The sequence below is a fragment of the Lissotriton vulgaris genome, chromosome 1_1, assembly GCF_964263255.1.
Source record: "Lissotriton vulgaris chromosome 1_1, aLisVul1.2, whole genome shotgun sequence".
In the NCBI taxonomy this organism is placed as follows: domain Eukaryota; kingdom Metazoa; phylum Chordata; class Amphibia; order Caudata; family Salamandridae; genus Lissotriton; species Lissotriton vulgaris.
The window spans coordinates 1,350,413,034-1,350,428,028 of NC_141685.1; the positions used below are offsets into that span (position 1 = coordinate 1,350,413,034).

At 41.7% G+C, this 14,995-nt stretch overlaps 1 protein-coding gene across 1 annotated transcript in view; it reads left to right on the forward strand.

Annotated features, from left to right (window-relative positions):
• Positions 1–14,995, forward strand: part of LOC147749151 (zinc finger E-box-binding homeobox 1-like) — a 380,330-nt gene that overhangs the window by 107,509 nt on the left and 257,826 nt on the right. The window lies entirely within an intron of this gene.

Here is a 14,995-nt window from a genome sequence, read left to right on the forward strand (position 1 = left end):
ATACACTTGGGAACCAAGATGGTATAGTTCTACTAGTTATGATGGAAATAACTAGTTCGTATCCATGACAAATGATGTTAGGCCGACGTACGTTTCGGTGAGAGCCACCTTCCTCAGGGCCAGAGACAACATAAACAACAGTTTATACAAAAAGATTATTTAAAAAAGGTTTATGAGGGCATCAGACAATTTTTCTGCAAAATAAAAAGTACATAAGAAAAAACATGTAAATGTCAATTTATCTATTACTTCTTTGTATAACATTCTCAAGCAATGGCATCATATATATACACATATCTACATTTTAGAAGTAACAACTAAGTGCTCATAGCTAACACAAACTCCAAAATGAAAAGTGAAATGGGATAGTTCAGAAAATAAAAGGTTCAGCGGTGAGAGAGAAAAGGTCAGGTCCTGGTCATTCCCTTACATTTTTTATGCACCCAAGAGGTGGTATGGTTAAGTGCATGCAGTGCTTATAGAGTATATACTAAAGTGCTGATATGTGATATTGGCAGCGAGGCGAATAGACATTACCAGTGGTGGAATCTTTGTAGTCACTGAAAGTATATTGGGGCAGATCCTGGACAGTCTATGGTTTAAGACAAGAACTGGAAGGCAAAAGGAACTTTCATGATTATCTGTTGGCATGGGGTAGCGTTAAAAGGATGTCTATAAGGTTGCGCTATATTACCTATGTTGATGGCGCGGGGTTTGCTGGTTAAGGAGACCGGGTTTTCCAAAGGCAGAGAGCTTCCGTAAGGTTAGCATGTGTTCTGTATAAACATTAAACATCACCTATTAAATGTTTAGCCATATGTGACACAGCAGATAGATATAGCTGTGTGGGGTGTTTATATTAATTACCTGGTTGTATCTAATTTTGGATGATGGTAAATCCTCACATTCCGCCTTTAATTGTATGCTAAAACAGACAAGATAGGGATGTTTTACTCTATTTTATTACGTTAGGGTAACCCAAAAATCATTAGTTCTAAAGCGGAGCTTTTCCTAGCGGTTCTAAAGGACAGCTTTGTGGGAGGCAAGAATGTAGAGCCTATGTATGTTATATTAAATTGCGATTAGGGGTTTTACAACACAATAAGGAAGCAATAATAATAACTATGAAAAAACATAGCACTGATGTTACTAATGTTGCCCATTGGTGCATTACTGCATAGACCAAAGGGTTACTGATCTATCTTTATTTTAAGAGAATTGGCGTGGTAGATGGCTAAGCTATGTCTAGTTACAGATTAAAGTTTGTTTAACAATGCTTGTTTAAGATAGCGGTAACAACGCGCCTAGAGAAATAACAAGACGTATTCGTCTTCTAAGGCTCCCGTTTTGGTTTTACCTTGTGCAAAGACCTTTATCTTGCCGCTACGGTAGGTTCTAGGATTTGTAGCCCAAGGTTAAAAATATCCATCACCGAGCCCTAAAAATAATGTGGATTGCCGTAAGAAGCAAGGCAAGTTGAATTACCACAAACGTCACAAGTAATGGCATGAAGTTAAGGTGTGCATCGAGCTTTGGAAAGGGGCAGTTTACATAACGGCCGCCTCCGATAGCATTAGAAAATTTTAGCAGAGGGCTGGCTGGCGAGTTACATTTAAAAGGGGCAGAATACATAGCGATTGCAAGCATTAGGTACGGTGTCATAATCTAAGCGTTTTTACCCGCGAAGTTAAGACATGTCTTCAGAGCAGTTTCTTACCTAATGTAAACTCGGCAGTTTCCGCGACCGGGGGTTCTTGTGACTGCTCCCAGGGAGAGAGGTTTTTGCCAGTGTGGGGAATACTTTTAAGCAGGCGGTTCGGTAATTGCACCCAGGTGAAGATGCATAGACAGAGAAACAGGTTTCCTGTTCTGCGTTTTTTTTAAAAGAGAAAAGGGGGCATGAACATAGTTAACAGACTAAGGCTGGGTTGCCTATGCTGTTGCGGCCATATTGGAGCTGGTTTTATTAGTTTGAAATAGTGTAAAAAGAAGTAAAACACATGATGGAATTTCATCGTGTTCTAGTTTGCACGGTTGATTACAAAGATGCTCAGATTTGTGAAGGTTTGCAGTGTAGAGACACCTGCAATTGGTCCAATTATACACATAAAAGTACGTGTATATATAGTACAGAAAGGCGGATGATCAAATTCACTTCGCAGAAACACAGGTATTGTCAAAGAGTAACTATCCAGGAGATTTCTTCGTTGTGCCCATAGCGAACAGTGTTACATAGATGGATCCAAAAGGTTTCACGTTTTTTGCGAAAAATAGTGGGATCTTTACCTGGCGGTGTATGGACATGTTCTAAAATCTGCCACCGCAGATCTTTTTCTTTGTGGCCATATTGGACAAAATGAGGAACCATTGGGGCATTTGTTTTTTGCGTTCTAATTGCAGATTTGTGTTCCGAGAGTCTAATACGGAATTCTCTTGATGTTTCACCTATATACCCAATGTCACATGGACATTTGATAAGGTATATGACATTTTTAGTTCTGCAATTAGTCATTTCTTTTAGTTTTCCTTGCTTTTGACCATAGGTCCATGTTTCACCGGGTATTATCTGGTCGCATGCGTGGCAGTTACCACATCTATGATTGCCAATTGGTAGTGGGTTTCCATCAATGGTTTTCTGTTTGTTTGTTTCTTTGTTTTTCCACCTGCTATGTACCAGTTTGTCTCGCAGATTCTGATTTCTTCTGAAAGCCAGAATGGGTTTGCTCAGTTTATCTTCCTGGTCGTTGGTATTCAATATCTTCCAGTTGTTATGGATCACCTTCCTTATTTTGTTATTAATGGTGGAGTGGTTCAGGACACACACAAGTTTTTGTTCGTTGGATTTCGGAGTTGGGTTTAAAAGGACATCTCTGTTATAATATTTTGCTCTTTTCATTGAGTTACGTATAAGACGTTTGGGATATCCTCTCGCCAATAAACGTTCTGTTAATTGGTTAGCATGTGTTGTGAAGTCCTTCATAGACGTGCAGTTTCTTTTTATTCGTAGGAATTCACCGAACGGTATGGAGTCCTTTTGACAGTTAGGATGGTAGCTGCCATGTTCCAAGATGGTATTTTTGGCTGTGGGTTTCCGATATAGGTCGACTGCCAGTTCTCCATTTACGTGTCTTATCCATATATCTAAGAATTCCACTTTATCTGAGGAGTAATTTTGGGTGAACTTCAAATTTATGTCCGCCAGATTGAGCCATTCTATGAATTCCTTTAGCAGTTCTTCCGTCCCTGACCAAATAAAAAACACATTGTCTATAAATCTGTGCCATCTAGATATGTTCTCAAAAAAGGGCGCAATTTCATTGTAGATATTCTTGCGCTCAAATTCTCCCATATATATGTTGGCTATGCTGGGGGCACAAGAGGGCCTCTTGTGCCCCCAGCATAGCCAACATATATTGATAACAGAGATGTCCTTTTAAACCCAACTCCGAAATCCAACAAACAAAAACTTGTGTGTGTCCTGAACCACTCCACCATTAATAACAAAATAAGGAAGGTGATCCATAACAACTGGAAGATATTGAATACCAACGACCAGGAAGATAAACTGAGCAAACCCATTCTGGCTTTCAGAAGAAATCAGAATCTGCGAGACAAACTGGTACATAGCAGGTGGAAAAACAAAGAAACAAACAAACAGAAAACCATTGATGGAAACCCACTACCAATTGGCAATCATAGATGTGGTAACTGCCACGCATGCGACCAGATAATACCCGGTGAAACATGGACCTATGGTCAAAAGCAAGGAAAACTAAAAGAAATGACTAATTGCAGAACTAAAAATGTCATATACCTTATCAAATGTCCATGTGGCATTGGGTATATAGGTGAAACATCAAGAGAATTCCGTATTAGACTCTCGGAACACAAATCTGCAATTAGAACGCAAAAAACAAATGCCCCAATGGTTCCTCATTTTGTCCAATATGGCCACAAAGAAAAAGATCTGCGGTGGCAGATTTTAGAACATGTCCATACACCGCCAGGTAAAGATCCCACTATTTTTCGCAAAAAACGTGAAACCTTTTGGATCCATCTATGTAACACTGTTCGCTATGGGCACAACGAAGAAATCTCCTGGATAGTTACTCTTTGACAATACCTGTGTTTCTGCGAAGTGAATTTGATCATCCGCCTTTCTGTACTATATATACACGTACTTTTATGTGTATAATTGGACCAATTGCAGGTGTCTCTACACTGCAAACCTTCACAAATCTGAGCATCTTTGTAATCAACCGTGCAAACTAGAACACGATGAAATTCCTTCATGTGTTTTACTTCTTTTTACACTATTTCAAACTAATAAAACCAGCTCCAATATGGCCGCAACAGCATAGGCAACCCAGCCTTAGTCTGTTAACTATGTTCATGCCCCCTTTTCTCTTTTAAAAAAAACGCAGAACAGGAAACCTGTTTCTCTGTCTATGCATCTTCACCTGGGTGCAATTACCGAACCGCCTGCTTAAAAGTATTCCCCACACTGGCAAAAACCTCTCTCCCTGGGAGCAGTCACAAGAACCCCAGGTCGCGGAAACTGCCGAGTTTACATTAGGTAAGAAACTGCTCTGAAGACATGTCTTAACTTCGCGGGTAAAAACGCTTAGATTATGACACCGTACCTAATGCTTGCAATCGCTATGTATTCTGCCCCTTTTAAATGTAACTCGCCAGCCAGCCCTCTGCTAAAATTTTCTAATGCTATCGGAGGCGGCCGTTATGTAAACTGCCCCTTTCCAAAGCTCGATGCACACCTTAACTTCATGCCATTACTTGTGACGTTTGTGGTAATTCAACTTGCCTTGCTTCTTACGGCAATCCACATTATTTTTAGGGCTCGGTGATGGATATTTTTAACCTTGGGCTACAAATCCTAGAACCTACCGTAGCGGCAAGATAAAGGTCTTTGCACAAGGTAAGACCAAAACGGGAGCCTTAGAAGACGAATACGTCTTGTTATTTCTCTAGGCGCGTTGTTACCGCTATCTTAAACAAGCATTGTTAAACAAACTTTAATCTGTAACTAGACATAGCTTAGCCATCTACCACGCCAATTCTCTTAAAATAAAGATAGATCAGTAACCCTTTGGTCTATGCAGTAATGCACCAATGGGCAATATTAGTAACATCAGTGCTATGTTTTTTCATAGTTATTATTATTGCTTCCTTATTGTGTTGTAAAACCCCTAATCGCAATTTAATATAACATACATAGGCTCTACATTCTTGCCTCCCACAAAGCTGTCCTTTAGAACCGCTAGGAAAAGCTCCGCTTTAGAACTAATGATTTTTGGGTTACCCCAACGTAATAAAATAGAGTAAAACATCCCTATCTTGTCTGTTTTAGCATACAATTAAAGGCGGAATGTGAGGATTTACCATCATCCAAAATTAGATACAACCAGGTAATTAATATAAACACCCCACACAGCTATATCTATCTGCTGTGTCACATATGGCTAAACATTTAATAGGTGATGTTTAATGTTTATACAGAACACATGCTAACCTTACGGAAGCTCTCTGCCTTTGGAAAACCCGGTCTCCTTAACCAGCAAACCCCGCGCCATCAACATAGGTAATATAGCGCAACCTTATAGACATCCTTTTAACGCTACCCCATGCCAACAGATAATCATGAAAGTTCCTTTTGCCTTCCAGTTCTTGTCTTAAACCATAGACTGTCCAGGATCTGCCCCAATATACTTTCAGTGACTACAAAGATTCCACCACTGGTAATGTCTATTCGCCTCGCTGCCAATATCACATATCAGCACTTTAGTATATACTCTATAAGCACTGCATGCACTTAACCATACCACCTCTTGGGTGCATAAAAAATGTAAGGGAATGACCAGGACCTGACCTTTTCTCTCTCACCGCTGAACCTTTTATTTTCTGAACTACCCAATTCACTTTTCATTTTGGAGTTTGTGTTAGCTATGAGCACTTAGTTGTTACTTCTAAAATGTAGATATGTGTATATATATATGATGCCATTGCTTGAGAATGTTATACAAAGAAGTAATAGATAAATTGACATTTACATGTTTTTTCTTATGTACTTTTTATTTTGCAGAAAAATTGTCTGATGCCCTCATAAACCTTTTTTAAATAATCTTTTTGTATAAACTGTTGTTTATGTTGTCTCTGGCCCTGAGGAAGGTGGCTCTCACCGAAACGTACGTCGGCCTAACATCATTTGTCATGGATACGAACTAGTTATTTCCATCATAACTAGTAGAACTATACCATCTTGGTTCCCAAGTGTATTCCGCATAGTACACCTCAGAATTGCCAACTGTATTAGTCTTTTGTCTTGTATAAATTAGTCTTTTGTATGTGTGATGATAGATATGTCACTTTTAGAATAGATCACAGTATGACTGGTATGTAAGTATGTCTGTATGAATGTTTAGATTAGCTGCTATTAGAGGGCACTCTTAATGTAATGTCTTTTCTGTCATGAAAGTATGTTTGTAAACTTCACCAATTTTTTGCTGAGTATATAATGACCAATCTAGTTGGAAAAAATGTGTCTAAAACATCTTTTTTATAAAAATGTGAAAATACTAATAAATCTGTTTTGAATAATACCTTACAGTTTCTCTCTTTGGCATCTCTCTTAAAAAATGATGAGATTGATTCAATGTTAAAAAGAAATATAGGTCCTTACTGAGGCTCAGTATTCTTTGCTTGGAGGCTTACCTTGTGAAAGAATTATTCTAATTTCAATTTGATGTTGAAATTATTGGGACGATTAGTGGATACAAAAGAAATATGTTTACTAAGTACAGATTCTTCAGAGTCAGACAAGATACATTTGGACAGGCATCATATTTGTCCCTTCCTGTGTGGCTCTTGTGGGTGATACTGCCCACCTCTTTCCCTCCTTCAGACCGGTCCCTCTCAGGACTTTGACATGATCGTTGGCCTGTTTGCCTCTTCCAAAAAAGGATAAATAAGTTTGCTCCTCACTGCTGGGTCAAGGAAGAAAAGAAGACACTCTCTTGTCCAGTTGGAGGTTGGTGTCTGTGTCTGGGTCACTTGAAAATGATGACTCTGAAAAAGTTACAAATCATCTTTCGTTTTGATATTCTCTGTTGACAAAACGCCAATGACTGTCCTGTGAAGAATAATCTTCCGACATGTAGGGCTAGGTGTATTTTTTGTCGTATTTCTTTATCTCTTCTGTAAGTTTAACAAGTTTCTTCTGGTGCATGATAGATCTAAGCTCCTGCATTGTGTGCTCTAATTTGTACAATTCATCCCTGGCAATGATCAAAGGTTGATGATTCAACCTTTCTTGTTATTGCTTGAGATCTACTTTTTCTTTCTTCAATTTGTAATCTATTCTTCTGCCATGTCTATTCTTAGCACCATCGAGTGTTGGGAACAAATGCCTGCTACAAAACAGAAGGCTTCCCTGAATTTCGGATCATCTGGCTGATTTGTTGTTTACAAGTAGCCTAACTTAAATTACATTAAATTGTAAATACTGTGTAAGTGACCGTACGCTTTTGTTGTCACTAATTGCTTTTCAAGTTTCTCCAGGTGATTAATTCGATTCTGGAGATTATCATCCACCTGTGCCGGAATAGTACAAAGAAAGGAGGATGGGGGCTTCTGTAATATATATTTCATGTAATCCTCACTATAGGAAAGTGCCTCCCCTTCTAATGTCCTAAGGAGACACGTAAAGCTGCAAATACATTACAAGCTCACCATCCCTTGCTAAGCGGGGCTCGTTATTCCCCCCGCATGTATGCACCTGCTAGACAAGTATAAATAACTCATGGGCTGACCCTGTATTCCATAGAACCTGGACAGGAAAGGAAAACACAACAATGGTTCTCATGGATTCGTTCATATACATTCATGTATTGTATTGTAATTGCATTTATATAGCGCTTACTACCCCTGACAAGACGTCAAAGCGCTTTTTCGGCGAGTAGCACGCTACTCTGGGACCCATAGAGGATTAGTGTTGAATTAGTATAGTGAAACATGCAAGTGCATTTTAAAGGTGGTGGATAGGTTAGTCAGTTATTTGGATTTGGAATGATAGCAGAAGGATAGAGGAGGAAAAGGGTTTGCATTTATATAGTGCTTGTTAACCCTGATTGGGTGTTGATGCACGCTATTCAGAAAGCCCATACAGGATTAGTGGTGAATTAATATGGTGAAATATAAACATCATTTCAGTGTAGCAATTAGGGATTTTTCCCCCACAAAAAACTTCAAAAAAATGAATTTATAAAAGAACCTAACAATGTTTGGCAGCACTTCCTTCAAGAGGCTGGGAGTGTGCGTGAGGGTGTCACAGCGGGCGCCTGGTCTGATATCCCCCGTACCTCGAGTCAGTGGCCGATGGTCCTGCCCTCGCTGTCTGCGACCACCCTGTGCCCTGCTGAGCAGGTCCCAGCTGCTGTGTGTGCTCAGCTGCTCCACCTCAAAGATCTCTGTGTGCGCCGCGCAGCTGCGCGATGAGGTCACTGGCAGGAAGCGCGAAGGCCCGTCGCGTCGCGTCCAGGTCCAGGAAGAATATCCCGCAGCGACATATGAGAATTTCTCTGCCTGTCTGTAGAGCCAGGAGAGGTAGAGTGGCCCAGCAGCCCTTCAGAGGTGGGGCCCGTTCTCCTCATTGGTATTAAGGTCAAATACATTTTGTGGCACCTATTCTAGATTTCGGCTAAACTGCTGTGCGGGAACGTGTATTCACCAATCCCTGACAAAGACAGGCTTTTTGGCATATGTGTAGTAAGTGATAAGGTAGTCACCACGGCCACTAGCCACACAGAACAGCTAGAGTACACCAAGCAGCAGTGCATACTGCCTTCACGTAAGAAACCTTTCCACTCGGGATGCTTAAGCACTTACTAAAGATATTTAATTCACAGTTTCACAATAAAAGTGTGCAAAGAAACAACGATAATTGATTAAAATAAATCATGCAAAACATATTAAAACCCATCTGTATCACAATTGTGCAAATTCATTACATTGCTCGAACTTTAAGTACATACAGTGTGAGTGATTGTGAATGCTTGAGGAGAATAAGTGTACAGACCTTATGTAGAGTATCTCCAAAGGGAACAATTATTCTTCACCTTACTCATTCAATAGCATCTCTGCCTGGAGCATGTTGCCATATAGATTACTGCTCCTCTGATAACCATTTTATTTTTGGTATACACGCAAACAGCACCACATTGTTCCATGGCATGCTTGGGGCTGAGCCACAACCTATTGGGCTTATTCCTAATTATAAGTATAATTTGTGAACTTATCCTCACACCTCCTATTCCATCATATTGTTAATCATTGCGCCTCAAGAAAAGGTAAAGGCCCTTTTCTGGCCCTCGAGCATGAGACCAAAAGGCTTCTCACATTGGATCAGAAATGCAAAACTGCACCCACGCACTCTCCCACGGTGGGCTCCCTCACTGAAAATGCGGTTTGGTGCCACACATTGAAGGGTGAAGCACCATATAAATAATGCAATGCAATACAAGCAGAAACGAGGCACAGTTCAAGGGTGGCACCAACCACCCTTCTAGTAGGCTATAGGTTGAAGACCAGCAGAAGATGGACACTGGGGTAGTGCAAGCAGCAGGCTGGAAACTGAATCATACAAGAACTACAAATAATAAACAGTGAAGATGCAGTATCATCCTTTATCAGATTTTGCCTCATTCCACAGCAAGGCGGGTATTCCATAACCCTACTTTGCTGCAGGATACATTCACAGTTAGATATTTCTCGTTCCCTCCTTCCCCTCTCACCTCTTGCAGGGACTGCAAATCACTCGGCAAGGAGCACTGTAGTATTCCACTTTGGCCTTGCTGCATCTTATACTGATTGTGGGACCACCAGTTGCTGCTTGGAGAGTGAAACAGTGGCAACACTGTGCACTGATACACGGATCACAAAATGTACATCCATGCTCAGGGTGTGTGAATATCAAATCGGCAGAAGGAAGTGCATAGAAACTGAGAAAGAAGCAGACCATTTTATTACCTGTTCAAACAGGAAATGTATATGGACTGGAGTCGTGAACAGTGAGAGGATGTGGCTCAACAGCAAGAGCTGCCGACTTTGGAGCAGGGGAATCAGGTTCGAGTCTGGGTGTAATCTGAACATCCTGTGATTCTTGGTAAATCACTTCATCTCCCCGTGCCCAATAAAAGTTAATGTGTCCTCATGTAACGCAACTGGTGCTCGTGTAAAGAGCTCTGATATCCAATACCTTTGGGTCAAGTTGGCGCTATATAAAACTCTGTTAAAAAAAAAAAATCTCCCCCTGCCTACCAAAGATTTTATATGTCCTTGTGTAATGTAAGTGGTGCTCATGTAAAGCCTTCAATGCCTTCGGATCGAGGTTGCGCTGAATAAAACTAAAAGATTAAAAAAAAGTAGGGTCAGGCATGGACGGGCTTTCCATGGCCCTGTTTTAAGGGAGTAAGTAAGCTTATTAATGGAGCTTCAATTCATGAGGAGTGTTCTTCGGGGCCAAGAAGAGTATTCCTGTTAGAGCAGATGGTAAAGGCAGGGCTTTTAGTGGGCCTGGTCCTGCCAGTGCTCAGCAGCGGCAGTTCTAAAAAGCTGGTCCTGAGACGGGTCCTTATCAGGCTCTCCATTTTGGCCTTCACCCTCAGTATGAAAACAAAATTCATGACTCTGCAGCAGTACCACTTTTCACTGTCTTCCATGTAACTTCAAAGAGACTCATTGTAGTTATTTTACAGTCTCATGATTTCTGAACTGGAGTATTTTCAATATTGTATAAACCGAATCCATAGATGTTGCTTATTTATCTCATGCAGCTAACAACCATTGGCAGCGCCAATAGTCCTGGCTTGTAGGTGTAATGCTAGTTGTTGTATTATATATCTGGATGCAATGATAGAAGCAGCAAATTACCAGTTGGGCGGCACACTATGCTAAGCACAGATTTTTAGCTTTCGTGTTTTAAGCCACGTTCTAATTACATCGGCCACGCCCCCCTTGAGAGACCCCCCCAGTTTTTTCATCCCGCTTAAAGCCATGGGTGAAGTATTGATTTGCAGGAAGACGGCTGCTCGTTCCTAGCACTCTTTTTTGAAGAAGGCCAGAAGTGGTAATGAAAGATATTGTGGTGAAACATGTTCTTTTAGTGCCTCGTGAGCCACCTTCTTTGAAACACTGATCTATCACACTGAGTCACAAGACAACGACATCTAACAAGCATTGGTAGAGCCAGTCTTTAGCAAGAAACAGCTAAAGCTGTCTAAGGATCCCTTTCCTAACCACCAATATAAATTTGAGGTGCATTTTTTTACTCAAGAAGAAAAATTATCGCAATGCCTCCTGCCATTTTCCAGAGGTCTGCGTGGCAGACTGGCTGCGCAATGTATGAAGATATTTGTGTCAAGGTGTTTTCGATGGAGCTAACGCTGCCTCACAGCCAGATTCATCACAGACACTGTATGTATGCACAAATGGCAACATAAATGTGACGTTCACAGATTTAATAATGTGCAAGAAAGAATACACATGGCTTTAGGAGGTGCTCTCGACTTAAATCTCCAACACCCAAGAATGCCTGCATGAGAAGGCCTATGCATTGTCTGGATGTGACTGCCTGGAGGCCCTGCTGGTAACAGTCGTTGTAGTCAGGGCTTTAAGTGGGATGAAAAAACTGGGGGGTCTCTCAAAGGGGTGTGGCCAATGTAATTAAGGGGCGTGGCTTAAAACACATAATGTGTGTTTAGCATAGTGTGTCGCCCGTCTGGTATTTAGCTGTTTCTGTCATTGCATCCAGATCAGGGCTCTAGTCGGGGTACCACGCGGGTGGATGGCGTCCCCCCACTTATTTTACCAGGGGGACCCCATCCCCCCTGCCAAACAGCTGGACTTCACTCTTTGGCCCCTCTGGGACGAGGAGCTCGGCACCTTTCGTGACGCCACTTCCTGTTGTGACGTCACTTCCGGTGACAGCGTCCCCCCACCTCTTTTTTCAGGACTTGTGCCCTGATCCAGATATATAATACAACAAGTAACATACCTACAACAAGTCTTGTATATAATATTGAAAAAGCTTCCACTTAAAGCCCTGGTGACACTTCGACAATGTTGCTGCTCATGAGTTTCAAAAAGAGAAGGGAAATCCAGAGAGGAAATGACTCTCTTTAAAGGGTTTCCCTTCCCCTACAACGCTCACTTGGCATGACGTCATGCCGTAACTTCTCCACGAGTGTGAAGTAAGCAGTGTGAGCACGCGCACTTGATGTGCCTGCTGTCGCTGCAGTCTGAAAAAAAAGGGGTTGCCTGTGCCAGGGGACAAAACAGAGCCTGATAGAGACCCGTTTTGTGGTCTTCTTTAAAAAACTGCCGGTGCTCAGCACCGGTGAGACCTGGCCCTCTTAAAGCCCTGGTTGAAGAGAATTGTATCTTTGAAATCTGTCACTGGACAATCATCTGCCTAACCCCGCCCTTTATGACTACACTTCCTGTGCATCTGCAAGAGGACGACCCCAAGTACATTACCTTACTGTGAAGTGCACTTTACACAAGGGCCACGGGACCGTTATGATCTAGAACTGCTCCGGGTAAGTGGAGTTGGGGGGTGCAAGTAAGCAGAGGGCACAAGTCCTAAAAAAAGTAGTGGGGGGGACTAGCCAAGTTAGGTAATATGCAAGTGACATCATGGTGCAAGATATTACAGCACGACATCACAGCATCACAGAAAGTGACATCACAACCCATGACCTCACAGGAAGTGACATTACAAAAAGTGACATCAGATCTTAACACTTTCCACACATTTTGCAGGTCTATCGTGACTACGTTTGGGCGCATTATCAAATTTAATAAATGAGGTTTAGTGGCTGGGTTGTGCAAAAAAAGTGACGCAACCCGACGCAAAATGGGCCTCAATTTTTTCATTTATTTGCTAAAAACTCTGCCGCAAAGAAGTTGGCATCAAGGAGAAACATAAAAGTAAATCTGCTTAATGCTTCTGCTTAATTGATTGCAAAGTCTGAATTTTAAAATATCTTATGGGGTGAAGGCACCTTCTGCAGAGATCTCTGTGTGCCCACTAAATCCCAGGAAACAATAATAATGATAGGATTACTTTGGAGAGTAATGCATTTGCTGGAGAGACCTATTTTTTTTCTAGTCCCAGTTCTGAATCAAAGTAGCGTAGAAGGTTAGTGAGCCTCCTGCAAAGCTCATTATCTAATATGCAGAGGACAGGTTTGTACTTTATGTAGCTAGGTAAGTTACTGCTTTTAACACAGAGATCCTTATGTTACTTGCAGTTCATAAATCGTAATCCTTCTAATATAGCACAGCAAGCTATGAATGACATGACTCCTACCAGTGGCGGCTGCTGCAAAACGAACGAACGTGGAGGGGTGGGGAGGACTCAACAGGGAATTGAGGGCAAAAATAATATTTTTTTAAAACGTACCTCTCGCTGCCCTGATGCCAGCGGTCGCCTCTGTGCTCCACTCCCAGCAGTCTTTGGGAAAGCACAGGCTCCCCAACCCAATCCAGATGCTGCTCTCATGAGAGAAGCACGAGGATTGTTCTGAGCGGCTGCTTAGACAGTGCCTGAGAGCCTGCGGCTTTTATCCAACACGGCTGTGCAGCACAGCTGTGTTGGAGAAATGGAAGTATGCATGTCTGTTTGGCCGACCAAAGACAGCCTGCCAAACTTACATACGCACTTCTAAGTGCCCACCATTCCTCCCCGTTATGGCCCAGCCCAGCCCCGCACCTACGCATGCCTCAGCCAGAGCCCATCACAGAAAAACAAAATGATATTATTATTTTAATATAATTACATTTTTCTGTGACTGACTGACCAGAAGAAAATGCACTGTAAAAAAGCATAGTAATAACGGGTATTACAGTACATCACCCAATTAGTGGTGGCTTGTTTTAGTTTACATAGCATCCAATTAAGTCAAGTGGTGTCACAAACGAAATTAAAATGCAAAGTGAGAGCAAAAATAGCTCCTGTGCTCTGTTTTAAAGTTAAACAACAAAGGAATGCTAATGGTGGCTACGGAATGCAAATGATATGGATATGCATATATGTATATACTAGCAGCCCGTCCCGACGTTGTCCGGGTATGAATTGCTGCCGGCCAGTAGTATATTGTTTTGTAGGATTTTGTTTTGATAGCATTTCTTATCTGTGACAGGCCTGTGAAACGCTCCGATTCACAGTGCACTGCTGATGCACTTAAGAGTGCGCGTTCAGTAGTGTGTGAACTCGAGTTTCCCCACTTTATTTTTCCTTGCAATATTATATAGCGCAAACTCGACAACATGGCATGAGCACAATTTACATTACAGAACACATTCATTTGTCGTAGGCACTTGGAGACAAAGCGATTTGCCTGGAATCACAGGATGTTGAGCTGATGCCGAGATTCAAAAGTAGCTCCCCAGCTCTAAAGTTCGCAATTCTAGAACTTGTGGCGGGAGGTGTGTCTAAAAGTGTATGTCGGTGCTGGCCATCAATGAGAGAGACCTGTGCATTTTTCAAATGGGTGGTGAAAAAATATGAGTATGTTGCTGGAGATGTGGGCCGCCGTGCCACCAATGTACTTACCGGGGGAGGGTAAACACCCATTATTCCGCAACTTTCTTTCCGCATACCATCACTCCGCATACTTTCATTACGAAAGTATCATTACTCCGCAATGCCATTATAACGCATGGCATTACATTTTATATGCTTTTACCACGCATACATTTACAACGAAATTCGTAGTAAATGCATGAATGGTAAAAGCATGTTTTCTAAAAAAAATGTTTGGATAAGGTAAGTATGGGTATAGGGGTATATGTTTTGGGGTACTGAGGTATATGTTTTGGGGTGTTTGGGTGTTTTAAGGGTTCAGATATAGTTTTGGGTTATGGGGTACAGGGGTAGTTTTAGGGTTTAGGGATAGGTATGGGTTTTGGTGTACGAGGG